This window comes from Gracilinanus agilis, chromosome 6 (genome assembly GCF_016433145.1).
Source record: "Gracilinanus agilis isolate LMUSP501 chromosome 6, AgileGrace, whole genome shotgun sequence".
NCBI lineage: Eukaryota > Metazoa > Chordata > Mammalia > Didelphimorphia > Didelphidae > Gracilinanus > Gracilinanus agilis.
Window position 1 is genome coordinate 105,818,955 of NC_058135.1, and position 12,700 is coordinate 105,831,654.

The following is a 12,700-nucleotide window of genomic DNA, read 5'->3' on the forward strand; positions in this document are numbered from 1 at the left end:
TTGCATTTTGAATCTGAGGATCTATTTCAGAACTTTGTCTTGTTACTGTGTACCCTGGGGACAGTAACACAAAGTCTCTAGACTAGTTACCATTCATTTAAAATTAGAAAGGCCAACTACATGGCCTTCTGGATCCTGGGCTCTACAACCTTTCAGGAATTTTTTTTTTTTAGGACACTAGGGGTGGAATTTAAGAATATCTTGAAGGACCGTGCAATTTTCTAATTTTATGTCAATTGACTCATCTAGTCTCTCTAATTTAGAATTTCTAAGTTCAGTATTTGTAAGTTTTATGGTTGGAAAACATATTAATGTCTACCCCTGAAAAATATAAGACAAATTTCAGATCTTATTTAAAAAATAATCATTTTTGCAACAACTGCCCCAGTTTCATATACCAGTCAGCAGACAGAACATGGGTCCAACTGAATTCCTGACCCAATGTAAATCAGAACCCAAGATTATTTAGTGGTTTTGATAACTCATCAGGAAATTGGTATTTAATGACTAAAAACCCTGAAAATATGTTTTAATTTTTTGAATGATAAATGCATACATTTGAGTAAAGCAGACATAAACCAATAACCAAAATTTGCTAAGAACAAATTGATTTTTGCTAGTAGAGTTTAAGATGAAATTCCCATAAGATGTCGTTTCTTTGATGGCAGAGGTTGGTCTTACATAAATTGTTCACAGAAACCTAGAAAGACAGGTGTGTATTTTCAATTATCTATTGTTAAGCATTGAGTAGATGGTCTCACTTAAGATGAATGAAAAGAAGTAGGGCAAGTATATTTAATGAAGTATCCTTTTTACAATATTATAATGATTGTGTGGGAAGGGAAAACTGCCTTTGATATAACTAATGACTGACAGTGCACTTATGTCAAAAGTTTAATTCATTCTCCTGTGGCACAGGATATATTATAATTTTTCTTTTGAAAACTGAATCTCCAAATTTAAAGGTGTTCCTTTAAAAATCCAAGGGCTGTCAAGCCTGTATTCAACATATAAAAAAATGTTTCCCAGCCCCTGAATTCAACTTTGATTTATTACCTTAAATGTATAAACATTTCTATAGGTTTGGCCAATATAATGTTTCCTCTTAGGAACTTTTAGATCAGTTAAAATCATTCAAAAAAACTTACACTAAAATAGAATATAAATTGAACAGCATGCAGTGGTATCTCAGATCAGCTCCTTTTGACAATAGGAAATTCATTTTCCCAAGGCATGATGAGTAGACTGGATATTTTTCTTTAGGTCACTAAACCTTGATTTTTAAAGTTCCTAGACTTAAAAATCTAGGGACTAAGAACATGATATCTATATGCTTACATATATGAGTGGATATATGTGTGTGCAAATGTACCCTATTTTCATATTCCATAGAATTTTTAGACCAAGAAATGCAAGGTTTTTTCTTCAATATATCATTACCAGCCTAAAACTGAACAACCTTTTCATTTTTTTAAAAGAGAAAATTAAGTCCCAAAGAGATTTACTGATCAACCCAAGGTCATAATGGTACTAATCATCAGAGATAGGATTTGAACCCAAGTCTTCAGACTTCAGAACAAGTGTTCTTTTCACTGTATCACATGCCCTCTCAGCATGACACAGCAGAATAAGCTTTGAATCTGGAGCTTAAGGAGCAATCGGTACTCAGATCTCAGCATTGCTGCCTTAGATTAATTTGAGCAAATAACTCTGACCCTAGTTTTAATTTATAAAATGAAGAGGATAGACTAGATGATCTTGAAAGCTCCTTTGAATCTAACATTAGGCCCTTAATGGTAGCAAAATGACTATTAGGAGAGAAGATTTCAACTGTAATCTTCATTTTTCCATTGAATGTATGATCCTGGAGAAGTAATTGAACTCTTTTGTGCTTGAGATCATCCATCTATAAAAATGGGAATGTCTGCCTCTTCCTTCTTAGGTATGATTGAAAAATAAAATTAATAATGAATTCTAAAATGTTAAAATTGAAATATTCACTACGAAATCATTTTGTGCAACAATTTAGAAACCATTTTCTGAACATTCAAATTGTGCTTTGGAACTTGTAGATGACTATTTAGTAAGTGGTACAACTGTGGTCCAAAACCAAGTCTTCTGATTCTGAAATCTATTGCTCAATCACTGTACTAAGCCACTAGACTAGAGTGTAGTAGATCTTAGAATATTTCAAAGTTTATTCATTTATCTATTCTGCACAATTCCATGAAAGGAACTATATTATATAATATAAGGGTAGGGGATATAAAGAAGAAATGTTCTCAACATTCTCCAGCTTACACTAATTATTTTGTAGAAGAAATCAGAAGCCTAAACAAATCACTATCATCCTAATAATTTACATTTAAATAGTTCCTTAAGGTTTATAAAGTACTTTCTTCCAAATAACTCTCTGAAATAAATGGTAGAAAAGGCAGAGTATTATCTCAAGACTCAAAAAAAAAAAGTTCAATGAGTATTCTGAAGAGGGCAAGATCTCGTGTAGAGGGAAGAGGATCATGGAAACCTCTTTTTGAAAGAGGTTTGAGCTTAATCTCAAAAGATGGCTACTATTTTCATAGGTCGATATAAAGGAGGTACTTACAGCAAAAGCAGAAGGGAAATGAAGGATGATTGTGGGTTCTATTTAGGCAATGCCTACTAACCCACTTTAACCCAAGCATGTATCCTTAATAGAGCCCTAGGAAATGGGCATGGAAAAATACATAAAGCTACATCGTCAGAGGCCTTAAAAGTCAGGTTCAGATGTTTTTGTTCATTGAAAAAAGATTTGGCTATATAAAAACAACTCTTTATAATGTGAATATTCTTGAGCTGTTATCCTTTTACACATAAAAACATAGAAGTTTCATATTTGAACCAAAAAAAATTTGGCCTAAATACATGTAAATAATGTCTTAATTGACAGAAAAAATTCAGTTATCCAACTAGCCCCCAGGTTTTAACATAAGAATTGGGGAAATTTGTCTCACTAGGTATATATTAATTACTTTTGTTGTTGTTATATAGTACCTTAAGGTTTGTTTACAAAATATTCTCTTTGCCACAATGAATGTGATGCCTGAGAAATGCAGATCCTAATCAAGTTGTCAGGGCACTTAAATACCATGTGCTTTTTTGCAGAATTCAGTTTTTTGACCATTAGAATAAATACTATTTTATACAAGTATGGATACATAGAAAGGACTAGGGATAATCTTTTAAACCAAATTGTTTTTACACATATTTACCTTAGTTTTTGAAGCTCAGGCTTTCATCAACTTCAGCCATCTTGAATAAGGGTCGAATCTAGATATAAAATAAAGACATAATCTCTGAGAAGAAAGCAATAAGAAAAGTCAAAGACCTGGAAATTATTATGATCTAAGTCATGGAACTATAGATTTTTGAGAATTAGAAGGAATTTCAAAGTTCATCTAATCTGACCTCCTCATTTTACAGATCAGGACACTGAATCTCACAGTGAGGTGAAATGACTTACCCAAGATTGTAAAAGCACAGTGTGTAGTTAGTGACAGAGCCAGAATTTGAATCCATGTCTTCAAGTTCTAAAACCAATGCTTTTCCCACTACAATAAGCTGCTCGAAATGAATAGGTACAATAGATGGAAGCACAAATAACCAAGAAAGATCTTTTTTTTAAAAGCATAAAGTCCTAGATAAAGTGTCAAGTAGGATAAAGCCAAGAATAAGTAGAGGTTTGTCTAAAAGGGCTCAGAACAACAAAAGGGTGTTTTGAGCTTTCTCAAAAAAAAAAAAAAATGAAAAACAAGAGATAGGTTCACTGTATGAATAGATAGTATGCAATTACAATGAGAAAGTAGAACTATTTTTTTTCCTTATCAAGGAGAATAATATCCAAACTAAAAAGGATAGAGCTAAAAGGGTTAAGGACAAATCATAACCTAAGACAGGTAAAATGCTGGTAATTGTTAGAAATAACTCCAAGTAACCTTACCCATATGAATTATAAAATACAAAAGACCATGTTAATAGTGACCTTTGAGAAATCATGCAGATTAGATAGGTCTCACTGAAGATAGAGAAATATCTTAGTTTTAGATGGGAATAAGGTTGATTCCATAAACCATAATCTGGAAAATTAATAATTTTCTAACCCAATTCAATCACCAGGAGTTAGCTTGGATTCACTGAGAACAAAAAATTGTAGATTAACTTAATTTCTTTTCTTTTTTAATATCACTGGATAGAGATCATAGGAAAGGCAATAATATAGAATATCTTTCTGCAAATTATCTAAAAAAACCATTGCAAACATGGATTTTTGAACTGTGGCTCAAACTGACTCATGGGTGCTCACTGTTAAATTTTCATGTGATCATGTATGCTTCAGAAATTGACAAATGTTACAAATCAGGGCTTGATTTATTATTTTGTTGGTTATCTAGCCTTAAGAAAGTGATAGAAAAATATAATGATGTAGATTAAGATTAAAGGTATGTCATGTGTACATATGCTCAGTTCTTCTCCACTCATTTCAAGACCTTTCACGATCCTGTTTGCTCTCTCTTAGCTACAGAAACTTATCAATGTCCTTCTTCAACTGTGACATACAGAAATGACTATAATTCTCTAGTGGTTTGATGAGAGCAGAATACAATGGGATTTTCTTCTAGCAGTATTTCCCAACCCTAAGAACCAATCTCTCCACTGAGAGATGGAAAGAGTGTTTCATCTTTTGTTCTTTGGGACCAAAACTATTCTGAACTTATATAGACTTTTTTTAGTGTTATTGTCACTTACATTATTGTAGTCACCGTTCTCCTAGTTCATTTTGTTAACAGTTTGCACAAATTTTGCTAAGTTTTCTAAATTCTTCATATTCACAATTTCTTAACACTGAAATGATATTCCATTATGTTCAGATCTCACAATTTTTTTCAACAATTTTCCAATTATTGGGCACCCACTTGGTTTTCAGTTGTTGTTTTCCCCTGCCACAAAAAGTGCTGCTTACAAGTATTTTGGTATGTTTGTTACCTTTCTTTTTTTGGCCTATTTGAAATACATACCTAATAGTGGGATATCCGGGATAATGATTTACCAGAATGGCTTAAGCAACTAATAGTTCCACCAATAATTCATTAGTGTGCTTGTCTTTCCATAGTCTCCTCAACAAAGACTATTTCTGACTTCTATCATTTCTCCCAATTTTATGGGTGTGGCAGGAAACCCAGATTGAGGAAAGAGATAGTTTGGCTTTTATCTTTCTATCTCCAGTCTAGCACAACAGCTTACATATGGCAAACATTTAATACTGTCAATTTTAATTTTACCTCAATTTTTATTTGTTGTGGCCATTTAGTAATCTCTAGACTAATCGACATTATACAATTATATATTATAATTGGCATTATACATTAAGTTCAATTCAACAAATATTTATTAAGCACATAAAAGAAGCACTGAATAGAAAGACAAAAATGAAATAGTTTAGCCAGGAGTTTACATTCATTTTAGGTTATACAACAGATATATGGGTTAAACAAAAGAAATATAATTTGAGAAGGGAGCTATCACTAACAACTAGCTAAATCAGGAGACCTTTCCAATAGGAAGAATCCATGAGATAAGATTTGATGAAAGTTAAGGATTCTAAAGAGGCACTGATGAGAAGGGAATAAATCCAAGGCATAGGGTGAAGTCACGAGCCTTAAGGAAAGACTATGCAAAGGAAACAGACATCAGGTAGAATGCCATTTGATACCAGTGGGTCAGTTTTATTATGATATAAGCATGAAGGGGATTAATGAGAAATCTCTGGGAAGGCAAAAAGGCAGGTTGGTGCCAAATAGTAGTATAAAGTAACCAATGTTTCCCTCACTTAGAGAGACATACACTATATCTAAGTATGTTGTTTTAAAATAATTGTTATTCAATATTTTTCCACATTGTGCTCAAAGTTCTAAACTTCAAGCAAATTTTAAAGAATGTTGTAATCTAATGTGATTGTATTGGAATCAAATATTCTGGGACAATATAAGGTGGTAGAGGAAGATACAATATCAAAATATTATGGTTAAAGACACAAGGCACTTAGAAGTCCTAGTACATAATGTGTTGAGTAGAGAAATTATCCTTTGTTTTTTCCATGGTCATTTTGGATATATTCTGCATATGCTTATATATGTAAATGTATCCCATTAGAATGTAAGCTTCTTAAGGGCAGACACTTACCTTTTTCATTATATCCCTAAGCATTTAACATGATAAGCTTATTAAACACATGCACTTTAAAATGCTCAGTGACTGATTCATAATAACCTATTAAGAAGAAGCCTGGGGCTTCTTATTGCTCACTTTTCATACTTCATAATATTTATATCAGTCATTCAGTCAAGCATTTATTAAATATTAGATTATTACACAATTGGTAATTTAAAGGGTTAATAATAATTTATAACTATTATATCTACTTAAAATATAAACAGCTGAAAATGCACATGTGTATGACTGGGAAAATGTCAAATGCTGGAGAGAAGGCAGAAAAACTGGGACCCTAATATACTGCTAGTGGAATTATGAACTGGTCCAACCATTCTGGAGAGTAATCTGGAACAATGACCAAAGAGCTATAAAACTGTGCGAACCCTTTAACCCAGCAGTATTAGGTCTGTATCTTAGAGACCAAAGGAAGAGGACAAGGACTTATAAGTGCAAAAATACTTCTAGCAGCTCTTTTTTTGTGGTGGCAAAGAATTGGAAAGAGATCCATTGATTAGAGAAATGGTTGAACAAACTATGGCATATGATTATGATGGAATACTATTGTGTTATAATGAATGATAAATAGGATGGTTTCAGAAAAAGTTGGGAAGATTTATGTGAACTGATAAAGTAAAATGAGCAGAACGAGAAGATCGTAACATACATTAAAAGCAATATTATAAGATCAAGTGTGAATAACTTTGTTATTTTCAGCAGTACAATGATCAAAGACAATTCAGAAATACATAATGAAAAATGTTATCCTCCTCCAAAAAAAGAACAGATAAAGTTTAAGTACAGATTCAAGCATAATTTTTTTTCACTTTCTTGTTTTTCTTCCTTTTTTTTTTTTGGCAACATGGATAATATGAAAACATTTTGCAAGATTTCAAATGTATAATTGATTCCACATTTCTTGCCTTCTCAATGAGTTGGGGATCAGGATGGAGGAAGAGAACTTTAAACTCAATTTTCTAAAGTTAAAAATAAATAATAAATGTGAATTTTTCTAGTTGATTTTTTAAAAAGAAAGAAAAAGAAAGTGTCCATGTAGAACTCTTTCTGCGTAGGAAAGCCAACACTAAAGAAACCTTTCCTATGCTCCTTTATCCCTAGATAGTGATTGATACTAGAAAGCTAATTTATGCAAGGATTTGTAGAAAGAACAGATCCTACAAAAGAAAGAAATATTTACTGATTCTAATGAAGATTTTTATTGCACACAAACATCATTAAAATAAATTTTTCAGAAAGCAAATTTGTATAACAAATTTTATTTACACTAAAGTAATATGTCCATGATATACCTAATAAATTTTCATTCCAACTGTGGAGAGTTAATGTATGCACCATTCCTGCTATATTGGTGAGTTTTTTCCTTAATTTCAATTTTATGTACGAGTAAGACATATGGTAGTTCTTTATATCCACTCAAATGGGAGGGATGAAAAAAGAGAAAGGGGAAAAAATGGAAAAGAAAAGAGAAGGAAAAGATAAAATCTCAGACTTTTAGTTCTTTCAACAAGTGATAAAGGAGCCTTAATTCTGAACTCTCTTTGGACAGATGACAACTGACAATAAAACAATGTCAGGTGGGACTATATTCTGGCAAGATTCTATGGTCTGAGTTCTCTTCTGGTCAGTAGCACAGGCATTGCTAAGTAGTCAATATTCTGATTATAACTATGAGGCTTTCTTAAGGGTGGTCCCTACCAGTTTTTTCTGCAGTTTGATAAATTTCCCTTTTTAAAAAATGGAGTTAAAGAATTTACAAATATGAAAACATTTTTGATACCAATTTCTATGGTCCTCTGACTTTTATAACTTGAGTAGGTCATATTTTTAGTTAACATGTTTTAAAATAAATAAAAACAAGGAAACAATAGTTTCCTTTGTGTTGTATTTTATTCTAGTTTCCATTTTAAAATTGTTTAATTCAGAGCAAAAGGTATATACCACCCCCATGAAAAAAAAATTCAAACCCAAGAACAAAGTCCTAAATTTAATGAATCTTAGTGTTTTCCACATCTGGAGAATACTACAGGTTGCCCTTCAGTGAAAAAAAAAAACGGAGTTATATATCCAACATGACCTTTTCCCATGCTTCAGAAACATATGGCAGGCTACTAGAAACTGATTGTATAAAGAATGGACCCAGCTGCTTTTCTAATTTCATTTAAAACTTCAGAAAGACTAAAAGACAAAGTACAGAAATTCCAAGATATTATTTTGTTGCTTAAAATCTATCACATAGATTCTTTAATATATCTCAATTTCAAATTTGTAGAAGGCAAAGTTTTATAAGGAAGTGACCATTAGAGTATTTTTCTTCCCTTCCATGTGGTGGTTTCATGCTGTCCTTCTTTCTCCTTCCCCCATCTTCAAATTTTATGTATCATTCTTCCAGAGTTTAACCTCCTTGGGCACCATCTGTGCTCGGGATCTCTCTCCTCATTTGTCCACATAAAAGCCTATTTTTCCTGGGTCCTATTACCCCAGAAAAATACTTCAGAAAAGCAATGTGGTCTAGCAAGAACTGGATTTGAGTCAGAAAAGATCCTCTTTTGAATATTGTTTCTGACACAATGTATGATCATGGGCCGGTCACTTCATTTTTCTGAGTCTGTTTCCTTTTCTGTAAAATGATGATGATAATACCTGTAGTATTTACCTCGTAGGAATTTTGTGAAGATCAAATGAAATGTTTTTAAAGTACTTTATAAACCTTAGAGTGCTACATAAGTGATAGTTATTATAGACGTTTTGTGTATTTTCCTTTCCTTTCTGTCTCCCACATCAGATCAAGTAGTCTACTTTATATGGAGCAATGAGTGAAATTAAAGTAATCCATGCTAAAGTACTACTTGCTAATTCAATACAATTGAAGGCAACAAATACACCCCTCTAGAAATGTTTATATTTCAGCAGGGAATTACTAGAAATGCTTCAACCAAAAGGGAAAAAAAATAGCAATAAAGCCTCTACTGATAAGATTTTCTGGTAAATTGTAGGAAAATCATGTGGGAGGGAAGCATTTGAAGGCAAATGGGTCTTTTGATAGTCTCCAAATCACAAAAGATAGGCAACTACCTATTCTTTATAAAATGGAAGATTTCTCCTGTTGGCTAGAATATGCAACTTGAAATGCCAAAGGGAAAAAGAGTTAATGTTTCAAGGTAATTCATTTAAGAAGTACACTTGCCAGTAGCAACAATGTGCATTGATTTGTTTTAAAATTACAATCTATGTAATTCAGAAAGGAAATGTGGCATAGGTGGTAAAGCACTTGAACCAAATTGCCAAACCAAAACGAACCCCACAAATGAACCCCATACCATACCCAAATACCAATTTCTATTCTGAAATATGAACTGATTAAAAACAAAACCACCCATGTATCAAGTGAACCAGATTTGTATCCTATAGTTTATGCACACACACACACACACACACACACACACACATTTTATATAAAATGGAAGACTTTAAATTATACATGACTATTTAGAGGGAAGATGTCCTTCTCTGTTCCTCTGGAGAACATAATATGGACTCTCAAATGATAAAGGGACTATTAGAATATCTCCAAAAGAAGAAATTAGTATGTAATTATATGTAATCTTTTGTAGTTTCCACACATGCACACACAAATAAAGAAAACAGAAACATCAAAGCCATATCTACATTGAACTTGAAAAATTATCCTCAAGAATTCCATGTGAACTGGAATGACCTCCAGGAATTGATGCAGAGTGAAACAAGCAGAACCAGGAGAATATTGTACACAGAGACTGATACACTGGTAAAATCGAATGTAATTGACTTCTCTACTAGCAGCAATGCAATGACCCAGGACAATTCTGAGAGATTTATGGAAAAGAGCACTATCCACATTCAGAGGAAGAACTATGGGAGTAGAAACACTGAAGAAAAACAACTACTTGGACACATGGGTTGATGCAGATATGATTTGAGATGTAGACTCTAAAAAACCACCCCAGGGCAACTATCAACAATATGGAAATAGGTCTTGATCAATGACACATGTAAAACCAGTGGAAATGTGAGTTGGCTGGGGGGGGGGGGTAAAGGGAAAGGGGAGGGATGGAGGGAAGAATAAGAACATGAATCATGGAACCATGGAAAAATATTTTATTATAAAATAAAAATTAAAAAAAAAAAGAAAAATGATCCTCAAATGTGTTTTCTTTGGGCTCCTATAGGTGTCCTGATGACTCATGGCTACCTGCCATGGCTATGTTGGAAACTAAGAGCATAATCAGTTGGTCAGGATCCAATAATCACTAGAGAAGCTGAAAAAAATGACATGTAAAGTATCAATGGAAGAGCTAAATTAAAAACAACTTTCTGAGAGATTTTGAAGTTACATATTACATATTCAGGAGTGAAACAACATAGGGATTCACAACAGAACCAGGAAGAAGAAAGCAGGATTGTTGATAAGAGTAGCAGAAAACATCTTGCATTTCCCTAGTTCTTTGAGATACGCATGAGGAAATTGAGGTTCATGTTCTCATGAACACGCAATAAATGTCAGTTCTGGGAATAATAGCATTATCTCTTCTGAGAATCAAAGGATATATCTGGGCTGAGCTATAGGTTCATATTTTTGAAGCTCATCCTGAGGAACCTGAACCACATGAACTATTGGCTTTGGTCTCAACAATAGTAGTAACAATGAACTTGATTTTCAGAATCATGATGACAGATTAGCTAATCAGAATCATGGGATTTGGAGTAGGGTGGGCCTTCAAGATATCATCTTATCTAGTTTAGCAGTTCCTAACCTATTCTAATGTGAGATCCTTCTTTATCAAACACTTGTATGGATGCCTATTAGTATATATCCCATAATGATTTACATTGTGTGCTTCCTGTACAGCGATATACAAAAAATTTTCAATGTAGGTATTAAAATTTAATGAACCTCTGACCAAATGTTGCACTTTCATGACTATTTTTTTATATAAAATGGAAGACTTTAAATTAAACATGACTATTTAGAGGGAAGATGTCCTTCTCTGTTCCTCTGGAGAACATAATATGGACTCTCAAATGATAAAGGAACTATTAGAATATCTCCAAAAGAAGAAATTAGTATCCTATGATTATTGAGCCAAATATGCTTAAATATAGAAATAAATGTGTTTATATGTAATCTTTTGTAGTTTCAAAACTATTAATATTTTATTCTGAGTTTAGAACATCATTATGCATAAGAAGACAGTATGGTACAATGGAAATAATTCTGGATTTTGAGTCAAATCGTAGCCCATAATCTACAATGCTAAATTGAAAGAAATATTCCCACTAAGTATAGCATTTTTGTTCTGGTATTCAGATTGGTGTGAGACATTACAATTCCATGTATGAAGAAGGTTTTCCACTCTGTGATTCTGGAATGGACATTACTATGCCTTAATTAGTAACTTACTTTTTGAGAAATCCTAAGCATCAATATAAAGTTCACTGTACTTAACCATTGCTCTAAGCTTTCCCTCCCAGCCAAACAATGGCAAACAAACAAGTAGACAACTATCATTCTCTTGTATTCAACATGAACAGGGAAGGCAAGGGCCATTTATGTGTTATGGTAAATAGGGCCCCATTTGGGAAGTGGAAGGAGGAGTATTTAAGAAATTGTTGGGATATTACTTTATACTCAACATGATCAAAGTTTAATTTATTAGGGGCAGCTAGGTAGCTCAATGGATTGAGAACCAGGCCTAGAGACAGGAGGTCCTACCTAGGTTCAATTCTGTCCTCAAACACTTCCTAGCTGTGTGACCCTGGGCAAGCCACTTAACTCCTATTGCATAGCCCTTATCACTCTCCTGCTTTGGAACCCATACACAGTATTGATCTAAAATGAAAGAATAAGGGGTTTAATTTTTTTTTAAATTTATCATCTACCCTTACTCCTCTAAATTAATTTTTCAAAAAATTTTTCCTCTAACCCAGTGATTCCCAAACCTTTTTGGCCTACTACCCCCTTTCCAGAAAAAATATTACTTAGCCCCCTAGAAATTAATTTTTAATTTTAATAGCAATTAATAGGAAAGATAAATGTACCTGTGGCCATCACCGCTCCCCTGGATCGCTGCAGCACCCACCAGGGGGTGATGGTGCCCACTTTGGGAATCACTGCTCTAACCTCTCTCTAAAACTGATAAATCTCCATTTCCCCAGTTACTCAGGGTCTTATATTTTTTAATTCCTTTCCTGGATTGTGCTTCCCATTAAAATGTAAGCTCCTCGAAGGCAGAGACTTTCTGCTTATATTTGGATTCCCATTGCTTAGCATGGTGCCTGCCACATAGTGTTTAATAAATTCTCTACCTATCCCCTATTTTATCTGTCTATCTATATCTATACTCACCTCCCTTATGTATTTTTAATAAACCTCCAGAACAGGCAATTTTCCCTTCAG

General features: G+C 33.2%; 1 long non-coding RNA gene across 2 annotated transcripts in view; it reads right to left on the bottom strand.

Annotated features, from left to right (window-relative positions):
- The window catches only part of LOC123253024, a 79,419-nt gene that overhangs the window by 37,423 nt on the left and 29,296 nt on the right, over positions 1-12,700 (bottom strand). For both annotated transcript variants that reach the window (XR_006506535.1, XR_006506534.1), the window contains exon 5: positions 3,252-3,309. This is a non-coding gene — a long non-coding RNA (uncharacterized LOC123253024). The remainder of the gene's footprint in view (positions 1-3,251; positions 3,310-12,700) is intronic.